The sequence below is a fragment of the Aegilops tauschii genome, chromosome 7 (assembly GCF_002575655.3).
Source record: "Aegilops tauschii subsp. strangulata cultivar AL8/78 chromosome 7, Aet v6.0, whole genome shotgun sequence".
Classification (NCBI taxonomy): Eukaryota; Viridiplantae; Streptophyta; class Magnoliopsida; order Poales; family Poaceae; genus Aegilops; species Aegilops tauschii.
The window spans coordinates 261,925,494-261,943,967 of NC_053041.3; the positions used below are offsets into that span (position 1 = coordinate 261,925,494).

Sequence of the window (18,474 nt, forward strand, 5' to 3'; positions counted from 1 at the left end):
AATTGCTACCTCTTGAGCACTGCGTTGGTTTCCCTTGAAGAGGAAAGGGTGATGCAGTAAAGCAGCGTAAGTATTTCCCTCAGTTTTTGAGAACCAAGGTATCAATCCAGTAGGAGGCCACGCATGAGTCCGTCGCACCTACACAAACAAATAAGATCCTCGCAACCAACACAATAAAGGGGTTGTCAATCCCTTCATGGTCACTTACGAAAGTGAGATCTGATAGATATGATAAGATAATATTTTTGGTATTTTTATAATAGAGATGCAATGTAAAATAGAAGGCAGTAAAAATAGCTAAGTGTTGGAAGATGAATATGATGGAAAATAGACCCGGGGGCCATAGGTTTCACTAGTGGCTTCTCTCGAGAGCATAAGTATTACGGTGGGTGAACAAATTACTGCACGCTTTAAGTAAGATGACATGATGTAGAGGGATAAACTCATGCAATATGATATAAACCCCATCTTGTTATCCTCGATGGCAACAATACAATACGTGCCTTGCTGCCCCTGCTGTCAATGGGAAAGGACACCGCAAGATTGAACTCCAAGCTAAGCACTTCTCCCATTGCAAGAAAGATCAATCTAGTAGGACAAACCAAACTGATAATTCGAAGAGACTTGCAGAGATAACCAATCATACATAAAAGAATTCAGACAAGATTCAAATATTGTTCATAGATAAACTTGATCATAAACCCACAATTCATCGTTCTCAACAAACACACCGCAAAAGAAGATTACATCGAATAGATCTCCATGAGAATCATGGAGAACTTTGTATTGAGATCCAAAGAGAGAGAAGAAGACATCTAGCTAATAAATATGGACCCGAAGGTCTGAGGTAAACTACTCACACATCATCGGAGAGGCTATGGTGTTGATGTAGAAGCCCTCCGTGATCAATGCCCCCTCCGGCGGAGCTCCGGAAAAGGCCCCAAGATGGGATCTCTCGGGTACAGAAGGTTGCGGCGGTGGAATTAGGTTTTTGGCTCCGTATCTGGTAGTTTGGGGGTACGTAGGTATATATAGGAGGAAGAAGTACGTCGGTGGAGCAACATGGGCCCCATGAGGGTGGAGGGTGTGCCCGGGGGGTAGGCGCGCCCCCCTACCTCGTGCCCTCCTGATTGCTTTCTTGACGTAGGGTCCAAGTCCTCTGGATCACGTTTGTTCCAAAAATCACGTTCCTGAAGGTTTCATTCCGTTTGGACTCCGTTTGATATTATTTTTCTGCGAAACTCTGAAATAGGCAAAAAAACAGCAATTCTGAGCTGGGCCTCCGATTAATAGGTTAGTCCCAAAATAATATAAAGGTGTATAATAAAGCCCATTAAACATCCAAAACAGAATATAATATAGCATGGAACAATCAAAAATTATAGATACGTTGGAGACGTATCAAGCATCCCCAAGCTTAATTCCTGCTCGTCCTCGAGTAGGTAAATGATAAAAACAGAATTTTTGATGTGGAATGCTACTTAGCATAATTTCAATGTAGTTCTTCTTATTGTGGCACGAATGTTCAGATTTGATATGATTCAAGATAAAAGTTTAATGTTGACATAAAAACAATAATACTTCAAGCATGCTAACCAAGCAATTATGTCCTATCAAAATAATATAGCCAAAGCAAGTTATCCCTATAAAATCATATAGTCTGGCTATGCTCCATCTTCCCCACACAAAATATTCATATCATGTACAACCCCAGTTTTAGCCAAGCAATTGGTTCATACTTTTTAACACGCTTCAGCCTTTTCAACTCTTACGCAATACATGAGCGCAAGCCATGGATATAGCACTATGGTGGAATAAGGTATAATGATAGGGGTTATGTGGGAAGACAAAAAAAGGAGAAAGTCTCACATCAACGAGGCTAATCAACGGGCTTTGGAGATGCCCATCAATTGATGTCAATGCAAGGAGTAGGGATTGCCATGCAACGGATGCACTTAGAGCTATAAGCGTATGAAAGCTCAAATAAAAGAAACTAAGTGGGTGTGCATCCAACTTGCTTGCTCACGAAGACCTCAGTCATTTGAGGAAGCCCATCATTGGATACACAAGCCAAGTTCTATAATGAAATTTCCCACTAGTATATGAAAGTGACAAAATGAGAGACTCTCTATCATGAAGATCACGGTGCTACTTTGAAGCACAAGTGTGGTAAAAGGATAGTAACATTGTCCCTTCTCTCTTTTTCTCTCTTTTTTTGGGGCCTTTTCTCTTTTTTATGGTCTCTTTTTTTTAGTCCGGAGTCTCATCCCGACTTGTGGGGGAATCATAGTCTCCATCATCCTTTCCTCACTTGGGACAATGCTCTAATAATGATGATCATCACACTTTTATTTACTTACAACTCATGAATTATAACTCAATACTTAGAACAAAATATGACTCTATGTGGATGCCTCCGGCGATGTACCGGGATATGCAATGAATCAAGAGCGACATGTATGAAAGAATTATGAATGGTGGCTTTGCCACAAATACAATGTCAACTACATGATCATGCAAAGCAATATGACAATGATGGAGCGTGTCATGATAAACGAAACGGTGGAAAGTTGCATGGCAATATATCTCGGAATGGCTATGGAAATGCCATAATAGGTAGGTATGGTGGCTGTTTTGAGGAATATATAAGGAGGTTTATGTGTGCTAGAGCGTATCATATCACAGGGTTTGGATGCACCGGCGAAGTTTGCACCAACTCTCAAGGTGAGAAAGGGCAATGCACGGTACCGAAGAGGCTAGAAAATTGCGGAAAGGTAAGTGTGCGTATAATCCATGGACTCACATTAGTCATAAAGAACACATATACTTATTGCAAAAATTTATTAGCCCTCGAAGCAAAGTACTACTGTGCATGCTCCTAGGGGAAGGGTTGGTAGGAGTTAACCATCGCGCGATCCCGACTGCCACACAAGGGATGACAATCAATAAATACCTCATGCTCCGACTTCGTTACATAACGGTTCACCATACGTGCATGCTACGGGAATCACAAACTCCAACAAAAGTATTTTTCAATTCCACAATTACTCAACTAGCACAACTATGATATTACCACCTTTATATCTCAAAACAATTATGAAGCACCAAATTTCTCATGATATTATAATTAAAGCAAATTGCCATGCTGTTTTAAGACTCTCAACATAATATAAGTGAAGCATGAGAGATCAATAATTTCTATAAAATACAACCACCGTCGTGCTCTAAAAGATATAAGTGAAGCACTAGAGCAAAAACTATATAGCTCAAAAGATATAAGTGAAGCACATAGAGTATTCTAATAAATTCCGATTTGTGTGTGTCTCTCTCAAAAGGTGTGTACAGCAAGGATGATTGTGGTAAACTAAAAAAACAAAGACTCAAATAATACAAGACGCTCCAAGCAAAACACATATCATGTGGTGAATAAAAATATAGCTCCAAGTAAAGTTACCGATGGAAGTAGACGAAAGAAGGGATGCCTTCCGGGGCATCCCCAAGCTTTGGCTTTTTGGTGTCCTTATATTATCTTGGGGTGCCATGGGCATCCCCGAGCTTAGGATCTTGCCACTCCTTGTTCCATAATCCATCAAATCTTTCACCCAAAACTTGAAAACTTCACAACACAAAACTCAGCAGAAAATCTCGTGAGCTCCGTTAGCGAAAGAAAACAAAACACCACTTCAAGGTACTGTAATGAACTCATTCTTTATTTATATTGGTGTTAAACCTACTGTATTACAACTTCTCTATGGTTTATAAACTATTTTACTAGCCATAGATTCATCAAAATAAGCAAACAACACACGAAAAACAGAATCTGTCAAAAACAGAACAGTCCTGTAACTAACGCAAACTTCTGGAACTCCAAAACATCAACCAAAATAGGACGACCTATACAATTTGTTTATTGATATTCTGCAATTGGAATCAATATTTTATCACGTTCTGGTGATATTTAACAATTGTTTTCGTGAACAGAAAGTTTCTGGAATTTTCAGCAAGATCAAATAACTATCCTCCAAGAAGATCCTATAAGTTAAACTTGGCACAAACACTAACTAAAACATAAAAACAAATCTAAAAAGAGGCTAGATCAAATATTTATTCCTAAACAGAAGCAAAAAGAAAAAAAATAAAAATAAAATTGGGTTGCCTCCCAACAAGCGCTATCGTTTAACGCCCCTAGCTAGGCATAATAGCAAGGATAGATTTAGCTATTGCCATCTTTGGTAGGTAATTTTTCAATAAAACACCTATTACCCTTAGGAGTTTCTTTTTCTTTATTAATTATCAAACTTCTAGGCACAAATCGAAAAAATCATTTGTAGCAAATGGTTCCTTAATGATAGCAAAAAGATTGGGATGAATACTTATAGATTCGAGTCCGCTGTCTCCTTGCTAGAGGATTCACCTTTATTTTTAGGAACATAAATAAGCTTGGCAATTTTAGTTGGAGGACTTGGAGTATTTTTTACGGAAGAGAAAGCAGTCCCCAAGTTGATAATGATACCCTCAAGTTTATCGATTCTAGTGGAATCCTGATTTATTCTTTCATTAACTATGGGTTCCTTCTTCTTAATATTTTTCAAAGTGACTCCTACTTTAGATCCATATTGGGTAATTTGGTTGTGGATCTTTTTATCCAAATTTTCAATTAACTCTACGGTAGCAACTTTATTTTCAATAATTTCAAGTCTTTGCATTACATGCTCCAAAGTTAACATAGTTCCATTAACCAAAAGAGGTGGTGAGCCAAACAAATCTATCATAGCATTATAAGAATCAAAAGTATGGCTACCCAAGAAATTCCCTCCGGTAATGGTATCAAGGATATATCTGTACCAAGGAGTAGCGCCTACATAAAGGTTGCGGAGAAGAACGGAAGTAGAATGCTTCCTGGTAGATCTATTTTGAGCATTGCAAATTCTATACCAAGCGTCTTTTAGATTTTCTCCCTCCCTTTGCTTAAAATTAAGAACTACATTCTCGGGAGACAACGGAGAAGATAGAGGACTAGCCATAACGACAAGCAAGCGAAAAAGAGGCGAACGAAAAGAGAGGGCGAATAAAACGGCAAGGGTGAAGTGGGGGAGAGGAAAACGAGAGGCAAATGGCAAATAATGTAATGCGGGAGATAAGGGTTTGTGATGGGTACTTGGTATGTTGACTTTTGCGTAGACTCCCCGGCAACGGCGCCAGAAATCCTTCTTGCTACCTCTTGAGCACTGCGTTGGTTTTTCCTTGAAGAGGAAAGGGTGATGTAGTAAAGCAGCGTAAGTATTTCCCTCAGTTTTTTAGAACCAAGGTATCAATCCAGTAGGAAGCCACGCACGAGTCCCTCGCACCTACACAAAGAAATAAGATCCTCGCAACCAACGCAATAAAGGGGTTGTCAATCCCTTCACGGTCACTTACGAAAGTGAGATCTGATAGATATGATAAGATAATATTTTTGGTATTTTTATAATAGAGATGCAATGTAAAATAGAAGGCAGTAAAAATAGCTAAGTGTTGGAAGATGAATATGATGGAAAATAGACCCGGGGGCCATAGGTTTCACTAGTGGCTTCTCTCGAGAGCATAAGTATTACAGTGGGTGAAAAATTACTGTTGAGCAATTGACAGAATTGACCATAGTTATGAGAATATCTAGGTATGATCATGTATATAGGCATCACGTTCGCGACAAGTAGACCGACTCCTGCCTGCATCTACTACTATTACTCCACACATCGACCGCTATCCAGCATGCATCTAGAGTATTAAGTTCAAAAGAACAGAGTAACGCTTTAAGTAAGATGACATGATGTAGAGGGATAAACTCATGCAATATGATATAAACCCCATCTTGTTATCCTCGATGGCAACAATACAATACGTGCCTTGCTGCCCCCGCTGTCACTGGGAAAGGACACCGCAAGATTGAACCCAAAGCTAAGCACTTCTCCCATTGCAAGAAAGATCAATCTACTAGGCCAAACAAAACTGATAATTCAAAGAGACTTGCAAAGATAACCAATCATACATAAAAGAATTCAAAGAAGATTCAAATATTGTTCATAGATAAACTTGATCATAAACCCACAATTCACCGGTCTCAACAAACACACCCCAAAAGAAGATTACATCGAATAGATCTCCATGAGAATCATGGAGAACTTTGTATTGAGATCCAAAAAGAGAGAAGAAGCCATCGAGCTAATAACTATGGACCCGAAGGTCTGAGGTAAACTACTCACACATCATCAGAGAGGCTATGGTGTTGATGTAGAAGCCCTCCGTGATTAATGCCCCCTCCGGCGGAGCTCCGGAAAAGGCCCCAAGATGGGATCTCTCGGGTACAGAAGGTTGCGGCGGTGGAATTAGGTTTTTGGCTCCGTATCTGATAGTTTGGGGGTACGTAGGTATATATAGGAGGAAGAAGTACGTCGGTGGAGCAACATGGGCCCCACGAGGGTGGAGGGCGCGCCCAGGGGGGTAGGCGCGCCCCCTACCTCGTGCACTCCTGATTGGTTTCTTGACTGTGACACCCTCGATTCAATCGTACACTAATCACGCAAATGTGTACGATCAAGATCAAGGACTCACGGGGAGATATCACAACACAACTCTAGACACAAATTAAAATAATACAAGCTTTATATTACAAGCCAGGGGCCTCGAGGGCTCGAATACATAAGCTCGAATACACAAGAGTCAGCGGAAGCAACAATATCTGAGTACAGACATGAGTTAGACAAGTTTGCCTTAAGAAGGCTAGCACAACTGCAACAATGATCGAAAAGGCAAGGCCTCCTGCCTGGGAGCCTCCTAACTACTCCTGGTCGTCGGCGGTCTCCACGTAGTAGCAGGCATCGGCGATAGCATCTGGCTCCTGGGCTCCGACATCTGGTTGCATCAACCGGAAAGAAGAAGAAATGGGGAAAAGGGGGAGCAAAGCAACCGTGAGTACTCATCCAAAGTACTCGCAAGCAAGGATCTACACTACATATGCATCAGTATCAACAAAAAGGGTTGTATCTTTGGACTGGACTGCAGAATGCCAGAAGAGAAGGGGAAAGCCTAGCCTATCGAAGACTAGCATCTTCTGGAATCCACCATCTTGCAGCAACATGAGGGAGTAGAGTAGCATAAAGTAAACTAGTAGAAGTGTTATCAACCTCGGCCAGAGATCCTTTCTCGACTCCCTGCGAGAAAGCAATCCCAGAGCCATACTATCCATTTCTCATATCCATTTCTCATCTCAAGTATCCAGTTCTGGTTGTATCGATCGAGATACAACTCCAAGTGTCTGTTGCCGTAGGACAGGCTATCGATAGATGTTTTCTTCCCTGCAGGGGTGCACCAACTTACCCACCACGCTCGATTAACTCCGGCAGGACACACTTTCCTAGGTCATGCCCGGCCTCGGCCAAACAATACGTCGCAACCCGACTTAGGCTTAATAGAGAGGTCAGCACGCCGGACTAAACCTATGCCCCCAGGGGTCATGGGCCATCTCCCCGGGAACTCCTGCACGTTGCGTACGCGGCCGGTGAGCAGACCTAGCTACCTCCTTTAAAAAGGCAGGTGCTTACCAGTCCAACCCGGCGCGCGCCGCTCAGTCGCTGACGTCTATTAAGCTTCGGCTGATGCATACGACGCAGAACGCCCATACTATGCCCACGTGATGGTTAGTGCTATCAGGCCAGAGGCCCCTCGGATCAAATATCCAAATCATAGTGGATTAGGAGCACGCGGTAACAAGCAGAGACTCACGAAAGATGTGACCCCGTTGCCCCGTCTCGAGGACTTGCGGCAAGGGCTAGGAATGCCCGGCCACGCCTCGTAATTATCTCACGGGCACCCTCCAGGTCAACCCGTCTCCACATCACTCGCGGGTACCCCTCAGGGTCGACCCACCTTTCCAAGTAGCAGTGGTAAAGTCCAAGTATCCGTGTGTCCAAACATCAAGGGGAAAACCCGAGGAAATCACCCCCGGTGAATTCCACTCGATGTAATCATCAAGGTGAACGTAAGAGGAACCACCCCCGAGGTTCACACTTGAGGGGTTGCACGATAGAGTCGTATCGGAAGTGGTTAAGGCGGAATCACCCTCGATGACCACGACCGAATAGCTACACTACAGGGTTAACATCAGAAGTGCTATAGAGGTCTCACCCTCGGCACTCGATAGTAACCCAGTAGTGTCGAGCAACTAAGGGGAAAGTGATGTGCGGTGCCGGGGCCTGGTCTTCGATCCCGTTGATCGGGTCTTCAATGATGAAGCAGGGGCAACAAGGACAAGGTGGGGGTCACTGATGGATCACTAACCAACCTATACTAAGCAGTTTAGGATAAGCAGGTAGGTAACAATAAGCAGGTTACAAAAGCAGGCTATGCATCAGAATAGGAGCAAACAATAACAATAGCAAAATCTAATGCAAGCATGAGAGAATGGAATGGGCGATATCGGGATGATCAAAGGGGGGCTTGCCTGGTTGCTTTGGCAAGTAGGGGTCATCGTCGACGTAGTCGATCACAGGGGCGGCATCGGTCTCGAGGTCTACCGGAGAGAAGAGGGGGAAGAAACAGTAAATACATAGCAAATAGAGGTATCACTAAGCATGACATGACGATACGTAGTGCTAGCCGTGCTCTAACGCGGTACTACATGTTGCAGACAAAGGGGGAAACATCCGAGGATGATTTCCCAGTGGTAGGCGGATTTTGGACAGATGAAAGAGAGGGGACGGTTCCATGTTCAGCATGCTAGGTGCATGTGACAGATGAACGGACCGCGTATTCTGATTCGTTGGATTTTTCTGAGCAACTTTCATATAGAAAACATTTTCATCCGAGCCACGATTATTTTTCTACAATTTTTCAAAGATTTATTGATTTTCTGAAATTGTTTTAATCCGAAAATTATAATCTTAAGTGCAGTCAACTCAGTCAACTTTTGACTAATCAACAAGGACAATGTGGCCCACATGTCATTGTCACTGGAACTAACTAGTGTCTAGATAAAATTATGGGGCCACATGTCATTGTTTTATTTAGCATAAATTAGTAAACAACTAAACTAGCTAACCTAATTAGTACTACTACCTAATTAGTACTACAAATTAGAGCATGGCCGGCCACACATCCAGCCACGGCTGTGTTGCCATGGTCAACTCGCATGGGCGCAGAGTCACGGCCATTAGCAGCAGTAGCAAGCAACAGTCTAGTAGTAGGATTAAGCAACATCAGTAGTAAGCCGCAGTACAGGAGCAGCGGCGCAAGCGCAGCTAGCAGCAACAATGGAGGAGCAGTAGTAGGAAGCGAGAGCATCAGCGCAGCAATCAATAGCAGCAGGCTCGGCAAGACAGCATCAACAGAAGGCGAGCGCACGCGCACGCGGGTTGGTGTAGCGGGGCGGCAACAGCAGCAGTGGCAGCGCCGCAAGCAGCAGCAGGCAGAGCAGCGCGTGGCCGCGGCGGCACAGGGTAGCAGCAGCTGCGGCCGCAGGCAGGCGCGCGCGAACGGGTGCTGGCAAGGGAATCCAGGGCGCGCACAGGGTGGCCGGGACTCGAGCCCGGCCACGGCGGCTTACGTTTGGGGGGCATCTATTGCGATGGACTCGCAGGGGATCAGGGGGAAATCGACGGGGTGCTCACCGGGGAGGACGCAGGCGAGCTTGAGAGTGGTTGGGGACGGACCGGAGCAGCGAATCAACGGCGAGGTGCGGCGGCTGTGACGGTGAGGAAGTTGACCGTGGCATCGTCTTGGAGCCTGCAGGTGCGAATGGAGTAGTTGGCGAGGACGAGCGCGACGTGACGGAGCTCCTGGTCACACCGGGAAGTTCAGAGGCGGTCGGCGGCCACGGGATCGACGCGGCGACGGCGTCGACCCTGTCGGGTGCCTCTCCAGATCGGGGAGGAGAGCGAGGGGGAGAAGGGGGTAGTGGCTAGGGCTTGACCGGGGTCGCGGGGTCAGTCTTGTAGGCAGCCAGGGGGCGTCGACGGCCGGCACGGTTTACCCCCTGCCTCCACTGTAGCGAGAGGAAGGGGATGCCCCATGCGGGCTGGGCTGGCCGTACGTGTTGAGTTGAAGCCCAATAGTGCAATGCATCACTAACCTTTTCATTTTTTTCTAACAAAATCATTGTAACACTGTTTGTATTTTATTTAATTTCAAATGAATTTTATTGCACATGAAACTTGTCACATAGTTACTTTGAAAAGTTTTGGATCTACCCACAAAGTTTAGGGGCATTTTGAAATCATCTGGATTATGTTTAAATTTAGAACGCTCTCATAAGTGGTGTTGATCCTCTGTTTTAATTGCTAGGGACATTTTGGGCAACCAAAAGGAGTTGGCATTATTTTTACCAATACTAGGGGATTATTTGGAAATTTGTAAATATTTTTGTTTTGCATTTTGAAGAAATATTATTTTGACTTTGATTTAAAACTCGGTTTGTATCAAAGTGAGGTTTAGCAATTAATTGCGATGACATGGCACCATTAGCGTGTGATTACTGTAGCTGAACTACCGGGGTGTTACAAATCTCCTCCACTACAAGAAATCTCGTCCCGAGATTTAAGAGTGGAGTAAGGGGGGAAAGAGTTGGTTATGAAATTCTAACGAGTCTTCACGGTCTTGGTTGCCCTTATCGAAGAAGTTGATCCTTTTCTTTGATGCCTTCATTTCGCTGCATCAGGGTATCTTGATGAAGTCATCATCCTCCCTTCAGGATCTTCACCGTACTTACGAAAGGATGAGAGGGGAAAACTCTATAAGGAAGGGTTTTAACAAGACTGAGCATCAGACGATTAACTCAGGGAAGAAGTATAAAGTGTCTATCGAGTTGATTATATGAAACACCTTGAGAACATTATAGGGGGGTACGAAAGTTTCAAATGGGTAAGCAATCGTTCGATGCCTAAAGTAGAGTGTGATGGGGGGTTCAGAGCAATGGAATAAGTATTGCGTATGATACCAGAATAGATCATCTCTAGGACGGTGGCTCATGAATTACATACGAAGGCAAGTGCAAAGGATACTTCGGAATCAAGGATGTACAGGAGAGTCAGGTTTCGATCCTGTTGAACTGTGGGTATGGGCCCACCATGTGGTTCAAAAGTAGGAAGGACGCTGACATATAGCACGGTCATGGTAGCAAGGCATGTCAGAGGATAGCCTGTCAGTTATGTTGGCAACAACGTTGGTACCAAGGGCGAGGGATGAAGAGAACCATTTTCCTGCTCGTTGAAACGAGGCGGACCAATAGGCAATGTTCTCGTCCATCGGCGGTTACCGGAATGTCATCAACAATAGTAACAGGGTCTTACTGACAGAGTTGTACATCGAGGTGTTTACCTAAGCAACAAAATATTACTGCTTATATCATACAGATCACACAAAAAAAGTTAAACAAAACAATGGAAAGGAAGAGGTGTATACACGAGTATTAGGTGTATCTCCTTCCCAGGAGCAAGCAGAGCGGGATAATCATGACAGGACTGCAAGTAGTTAACCAACTAGGGAAAAGGGTGGGGAAACTCGTGATGTTACCCATACAATGGTGTGTGGATAGTTGATCAAGAAACATTTAGTATTGCGCCGCCAATGTTCTTATTGATGAACGGAGTACCACAGTTGTGCTTCGGGATAGCATTGACATGGTCATCAGGTAAAGGTCAGTCTTTGGATACTCAAGGGATCCATCGAAATTTTTTAGAACATCTCATGCAATTTTACCAGGAAAAAGATGAGGATGTGGCCGATGGGTTCAGCAGCAATCCATCGACATGTCAAAAATGATGTATTTCCAAAATTGTATGAACTAGTTTGTGTTGGGGGGAGGCAAGAATGTTTTCGATGATAACATAAATCATCAAGGGGCAAGGATGGTATTTCTCATCATGAATTCGATTGATACCCTGGAATAGCTCAGACTGTTGATGATGATCACGGCACATTTGTCGAGAGATTTCATGAAGATGTAATCGATCGGCGATGACATCAAGTCAAAGAAATGATGAGGCGAAAGGTTATTGAAACCACGAGTACGACACAAAGTCAAAATCAAACTTGCTGTTCAAGGTGAAATGATATGACGAGAAAGATCGATGTAAGCTTAGCTCATCATCGAAAATTATGCTCCGGGAAGAAGGACCAGGTAGCACAGTTAAATTTTAGCACGATAATGATATAGCTAATCAGGCTAGGAAGAACTTGAAGGATAAACTCGTAAGCAACAAAATTACTTAGAGTTGTTGAATTCAGAGTGCGGAATCGATTCACTCATTGGTGTTCTTGAGTGACTAATAACTCAGAACCCGTGGAATATTGGAATCGGCGAGAAATAATAGTTGAGGAAGAACTCATAAGAAGTTATGTAGTCCCGTGATATTCTCGAGATACCAGAGGGTAATACTTGAAGGAAGATCAAAATAGAGGTTACGGAGATGCATCGATCTGTAGAAGACAAGTGCTTTAACTTGTCTGAGAAATGGAATCAGGGAGAAAATATGGTCGGAACCACGATTGCAAAAGACCAGGTCCTAGATATAAGATAGGGGAATAATTAATTTAAGAGAAGCTTCCATGATAAGATCTACATCGTGTCCATGGGCATGAACACAAAGTTCAAGGTCGACTCCCACTTCTTCAATGTATAACCTTTCCTTCACTTCTCGTTTTCGATGAAGTTGTAGTGTTGAAATTATATCTGGCAAAACACCAGAAGAGTATGACTCGTGAAAACTCTCGGGTTCGCACGGATTAGGGAAAGCATAGGTTCAACCCATAGGGGCATATTAGGAACATATACCACAAACTTAAAGAGTAAAAAAACACAAGCTCGAAGGTAGAGCATGGTTGACAAAAGGAGAGGATACAATTTACCAAAGGCGTTGTGTATCAGGGGAAGACTCACAAGGATTTTAAATATGCGGATCTGCTGGATAATAATCCACCAAAGGATCTAGCGGACCATAAAGAATCAGAAGTGAGTATCAATGTTCAACCAGAAGAAGTAATGCAGGGGCATCGGAATATAGAAGTACATGGATAATTTCAAAGCTTAAATACAAAGTGATTGCAATTTCTAAACTGGGGATCAAAAGCAGACGCTCTGATCATAGATGGATAGGTTGAATGGACTTAGAGGCACAACCGATCAATTCTTGATTGGGCAAGAACCAGCTCATAACTGGAGCGATGTCTGAGCCGGAAAGAAAATTTCTAAGGATTAATTGATGATTGCGAGTATTCGCACACATGTTGAATCAATAGGATCAGAATGACAATCACAAAGTATTTAAATGAATATTCACTAGACATATGGGATTAACCATAATGCAAGCAGGCAAGGAGAATCAAGAGCAATAGGCTGCAGAGGTTTTTGAAAGATCGGATAGCATTTTCAGGTATTTTGGAAAGCATATGAACAACTGGGGATGAACGAACCCCGGTTAAGTGAATTTTCCGCAGTACAAAAGAAGTTGCAAAGCAGAAGGCACAAAGGATTCTCGAAATAACGGAGAGTACTAGGGATATCTTGTAACAACAGGAACAACTGGGGAAGAATGTACAAGCGGCAAGGATGTTATTCACGGGGATTATCGGTGGTCAGGAACTGCAAAGCAGTGGGCACAGGGTCTCAGGAAACATCGAGGAGTATCTGCAGAATCTTCTGGCGAAGCAAGCGATCATCTGTAGTGAAGGGGCTCTCTGGGAGGAAGTGGTTACGAGATCCTAGAGTCAGAGTTAGTAAAATCTTTAACCCGAATAGACGAGAGATCAGAGTCCCAGAGTATTGACGAGGAATAAAAAGATCCTAATACCACCCAATGGCGACGTGGGCCCATAAGTCACACAGCCAAGTTGGTAAAACAGTTTTGGACGACTAGACTTGACTTCGGCCAAGGAGTTGGAAAGGAGGCTACCTACAGGCAGTTGGCTCTGCTACCAACTTGTGACGCCCTCGATTCAATCGTACACTAATCATACACGCAAATGTGTATGATCAAGATCAAGGACTCACAGGAAGATATCACAACACAACTCTAGACACAAATTAAAATAATACAAGATTTATATTACAAGCCAGGGGCCTCGAGGGCTCGAATACATAAGCTCGAATACACAAGAGTCAGCGGAAGCAACAATATCCGAGTACAGACATGAGTTGGACAAGTTTGCCTTAAGAAGGCTAGCACAAAAGCAACAACGATCAAAAAGGCAAGGCCTCCTGCCTGGGAGCCTCCTAACTACTCCTGGTCGTCGGCGGTCTCCACGTAGTAGCAGGCATCGGCGATAGCATCTGCCTCCTGGGCTCCGACATCTGGTTGCATCAACCGGAAAGAAGAAGAAATGGGGAAAAGGGGGAGCAAAGCAACCGTGAGTACTCATCCAAAGTACTCGCAAGCAAGGATCTACACTACATATGCATCAGTATCAACAAAAAGGGTTGTATCTGTGGACTGGACTGCAGAATGCCAGAAGAGAAGGGGAAAGCCTAGCCTATCAAACACTAGCATCTTCTGGAAACCACCATCTTGCAGCAACATGAGGGAGTAGAGTAGCATAAAGTAAAGTAGTAGAAGTGTTATCAACCTTGGCCAGAGATCCTTTCTCGACTCCCTGCGAGAAAGCAATCCCAGAGCCATACTATCCATTTCTCATATCAAGTATCCAGTTCCAGTTGTATCGATCGGGATACAACTCCAAGTGTCTGTTACCGTAGGACAGGCTATCGATAGATGTTTTCTTCGCTGCAGGGGTGCACCAACTTACCCACCACGCTCAATTAACTCCGGCCGGACACACTTTCCTGGGTCATGCCCGGCCTCGGCCAAACAATACGCCGCAACCCAACCTAGGCTTAATAGAGAGGTCAGCACGCGCGGACTAAACCTATGCCCCCAGGGGTCATGGGCCATCTCCCGGGGAACTCCTGCACGTTGCGTACGCGGCCGGTGAGCAGACCTAGCTACCTCCTTTAAAAAGGCAGGTGCTTACCAGTCCAACCCGGTGCGCACCGCTCAGTCGCTGATGTCTATTAAGCTTCGGCTGATGCATACGACACAGAACGCCCATACTATGCCCACGTGATGTTTAGTGCTATCATGCCAGAGGCCCCTCGGATCAAATATCCAAATCGTAGTGGATTAGGAGCACGCGGTAACAAGCAGAGACTCACGAAAGATGTGACCCCGTTGCCCCGTCTCGAGGACTTGCGGCAAGGGCTAGGAATGCCTGGCCATGCCTCGTAATTATCTCGCGGGCACCCTCCAGGTCAACCCGTCTCCACATCACTTGCGGGTACCCCTCAGGGTCGACCCGCCTTTCCAAGTAACAGTGGTAAAGTCCAAGTATCCGTGTGTCCAAACATCAAGGGGAAAACCCGAGGAAATCACCCCCGGTGAATTCCACTCGATGTAATCATCAAGGTGAACGTAAGAGGAACCACCCCCGAGGTTCACACTTGAGGGGTTGCACGACAGAGTCGTATCGGAAGTGGTTAAGGTGGAATCACCCTCGATGACCACGACCGAATAGCTACACTATAGGGTTAACATCAGAAATGTTGTAGATGTCTCACCCACGGCACTCGATAGTAACCTAGTAGTGTCGAGCAACTAAGGGGAAAGTGATGTGCGGTGCCGGGGCCTGGTCTTCGATCCCGGTTATCGAGTCTTCAATGATGAAGCAGGGGCAACAAGGACAAGTGGGGGTCACTGATGGATCACTAACCAACCTATACTAAGCAGTTTAGGATAAGCAGATAGGTAACAATAAGCAGGTTACAAAAGCAGGCTATGCATTAGAATAGGAGCAAACAATAACAATAGCAAAATCTAATGCAAGCATGAGAGAATGGAATGGGCGATATCGGGATGATCAAAGGGGGGGCTTTCCTGGTTGCTCTGGCAAGTAGGGGTCGTCGTCGACGTAGTCGATCACAGGGGCGGCATCGGACTCGAGGTCTACCGGAGAGAAGAGGGGGAAGAAATAGTAAATACATAGCAAACAGAGGTATCACTAAGCATGACATGACGATACGTAGTGCTAGGCGTGCTCTAACGCGGTACTACACGTTGCAGACGAAGGGGGAAACATCCGGGGATGATTTCCCGGCGGTAGGCGAATTTCGGACAGATGAAAGAGAGGGGACGGTTCCATGTTCAACATGCTAGGGGTATGTGACAGATGAACGGACCGCGTATTCTGATTCGTTGGATTTTTCTGAGCAACTTTCATATAGAAAACATTTGCATCCGAGCTACGATTATTTTTCTACGATTTTTCAAAGATTTATTGATTTTCTGAAATTTTCTGGAATTATTTTAATCCGAAAATTAAAATCTTAAGTGCAGTCAACTCAGTCAATTTTTGACTAGTCAACAAGTCACTGAAACTAACTAGTGTATAGATAAAATTATGGGGCCACATGTCATTGTTTTATTTAGCATAAATTAGTAAACAACTAAACTAGCTAACCTAATTAGTACTACTACCTAATTAGTACTACAAATTAGAGCATGGCCGGCCACACATCCTGCCACGGCTGTGTTGCCATGGTCAACTCATATGGGCGCAGAGTCACGGCCATTAGCAGCAGTAGCAAGCAACAGTCTAGTAGTAGGATTAAGCAACATCAGTAGTAAGCCGCAGTACAGGAGCAGCGGCGCAAGCGCAGCTAGCAGCAACAATGGAGGAGCAACAGTAGGAAGCAAGAGCATCAGCGCAGCAATCAATAGCAGCAGGCTCGGCAAGACAGCATCAGCAGTAGGCGAGCGCACGCGCACGCGGGTTGGCGTAGCGGGGCGGCAACAGCAGCAGTGGCAGCGCCGCAAGCAGCAGCAGGCAGAGCGGCGCGTGGCCGCGGCGGCGCAGGGTAGCAGCAGCTGCGGCAGCAGGCGGGCGCGCGGACGGGTGCCGGCAAGGGAGTCCAGGGCGCGCACGGGGTGGCCGGGACTCGAGCCCAGCCACGGCGGCTTACGATTGGGGGGCATCTATCGCGATGGACTCGCAGGGGATCAGGGGGGAAATCGACGGGGTGCTCACCAGGGAGGACGCAGGCGAGCTTGAGAGTGGTTGGGGACGGACCGGAGCAGCGAATCAACGGCGAGGTGCGGCGGCTGTGACGGTGAGGAAGTTGACCGTGGCATCGTCTTGGGGCCTGCAGGTGCGAACGGAGTAGTTGGCGAGGACGAGCGCGACGTGACGGAGCTCCTGGTCACACCGGGAAGATGAGAGGCGGTCGGTGGCCACGGGATCGACGCGGCGACGGCGTCGACCCCGTCGGGTGCCTCTCCAGATCGGGGAGGAGAGCGAGGGGGGAGAAGGGGGTAGTGGCTAGGGATTGACTGGGGTCGCGGGGTCGGTCTTGTAGGCAGCCAGGGGGCATCGACGGCCGGCACGTGGCCACGGCCGGCGGATGGCTGCCACGGTTACCCCCTGCCTCCACTGTAGCGAGAGGAAGGGGATGCCCCATGCGGGCTGGGCTGGCCGTACGTGTTGAGTTGAAGCCCAACAGTGCAATGCATCACTAACCTTTTCATTTTTTTCTAACAAAATCATTGTAACACTGTTTGTATTTTATTTAATTTCAAATGACTTTTATTGCACATGAAACTTGTCACATAATTACTTTGAAAAGTTTTGGATCTACCCACAAAGTTTAGGGGCATTTTGAAATCATCTGGATTATGTTTAAATTTAAAAGGCTCTCATAAGTGGTGTTGATCCTCTGTTTTAATTGCTAGGGACATATTGGGCAACCAAAAGGAGTTGGCATTATTTTTACCAATATTAGGGGATTATTTGGAAATTTGTAAATATTTTTGTTTTGCATTTTGAAGAAATATTATTTTGACTTTGATTTAAAACCCGGTTTGGATCAAAGTGAGGTTTAGCAATTAATTGCGATGACATGGCACCATTAGCGTGTGATTAGTGTAGCTGAACTACTGGGGTGTTACATTGACGTAGGGTCCAAGTCCTCTGGATCACTTTTGTTCCAAAAATCACGTTCCCGAAGGTTTCATTCCGTTTGGACTCCGTTTGATATTCTTTTTCTGGGAAACTCTGAAATAGGCATAAAACAGCAATTCTGGGCTGGGCCTCTGGTTAATAGGTTAGTCCCAAAATAATATAAATGTGTATAATAAAGCCCATTAAACATCCAAAACAGAATATAATATAGCATGGAACAATCAAAAATTATAGATACGTTGGAGACGTATCAGTAATTCCTAACAACATATAGCTCATTGAGCTAATGATATCTCAAGATAAATATTTCAGGAAAGCTCAATGATTGGCATGGCATGGATTAGAAATGTGGACCCCTCAAAATGCTAAGGACAAAAGATTGGCTCAAGCTCTAAAGCTCAAGACTCTACATTTACTTTTAGTGATCCCAGATCAAATTGAGTCCATAGGAAAAGCCAATACTATTAAAAGGGGATGAGGTGTTGCTTAATGGGTTGC

At 44.9% G+C, this 18,474-nt stretch overlaps 2 long non-coding RNA genes across 3 annotated transcripts; both read right to left on the reverse strand.

Moving 5' to 3' along the window:
* Positions 1 to 625: 625 nt before the first annotated feature.
* Positions 626 to 10,024, reverse strand: LOC141026396 (uncharacterized). 2 transcript variants are annotated; one of them, XR_012188476.1, is made up of 4 exons: positions 9,645 to 10,024; positions 8,480 to 8,548; positions 3,455 to 6,891; positions 626 to 1,243 (listed from the first exon to the last, which is right to left on the reverse strand). It is a non-coding gene; the product is annotated as an uncharacterized lncRNA (long non-coding RNA). The 2 variants fall into 2 exon arrangements; XR_012188477.1 differs by lacking the exon at positions 8,480 to 8,548.
* Positions 10,025 to 14,053: 4,029 nt separating this feature from the next.
* LOC141026397 (uncharacterized) lies at positions 14,054 to 17,467 on the reverse strand. Its single transcript, XR_012188478.1, has 2 exons — positions 17,047 to 17,467; positions 14,054 to 14,320 (listed from the first exon to the last, which is right to left on the reverse strand). It is a non-coding gene; the product is annotated as an uncharacterized lncRNA (long non-coding RNA).
* Positions 17,468 to 18,474: the final 1,007 nt, after the last annotated feature.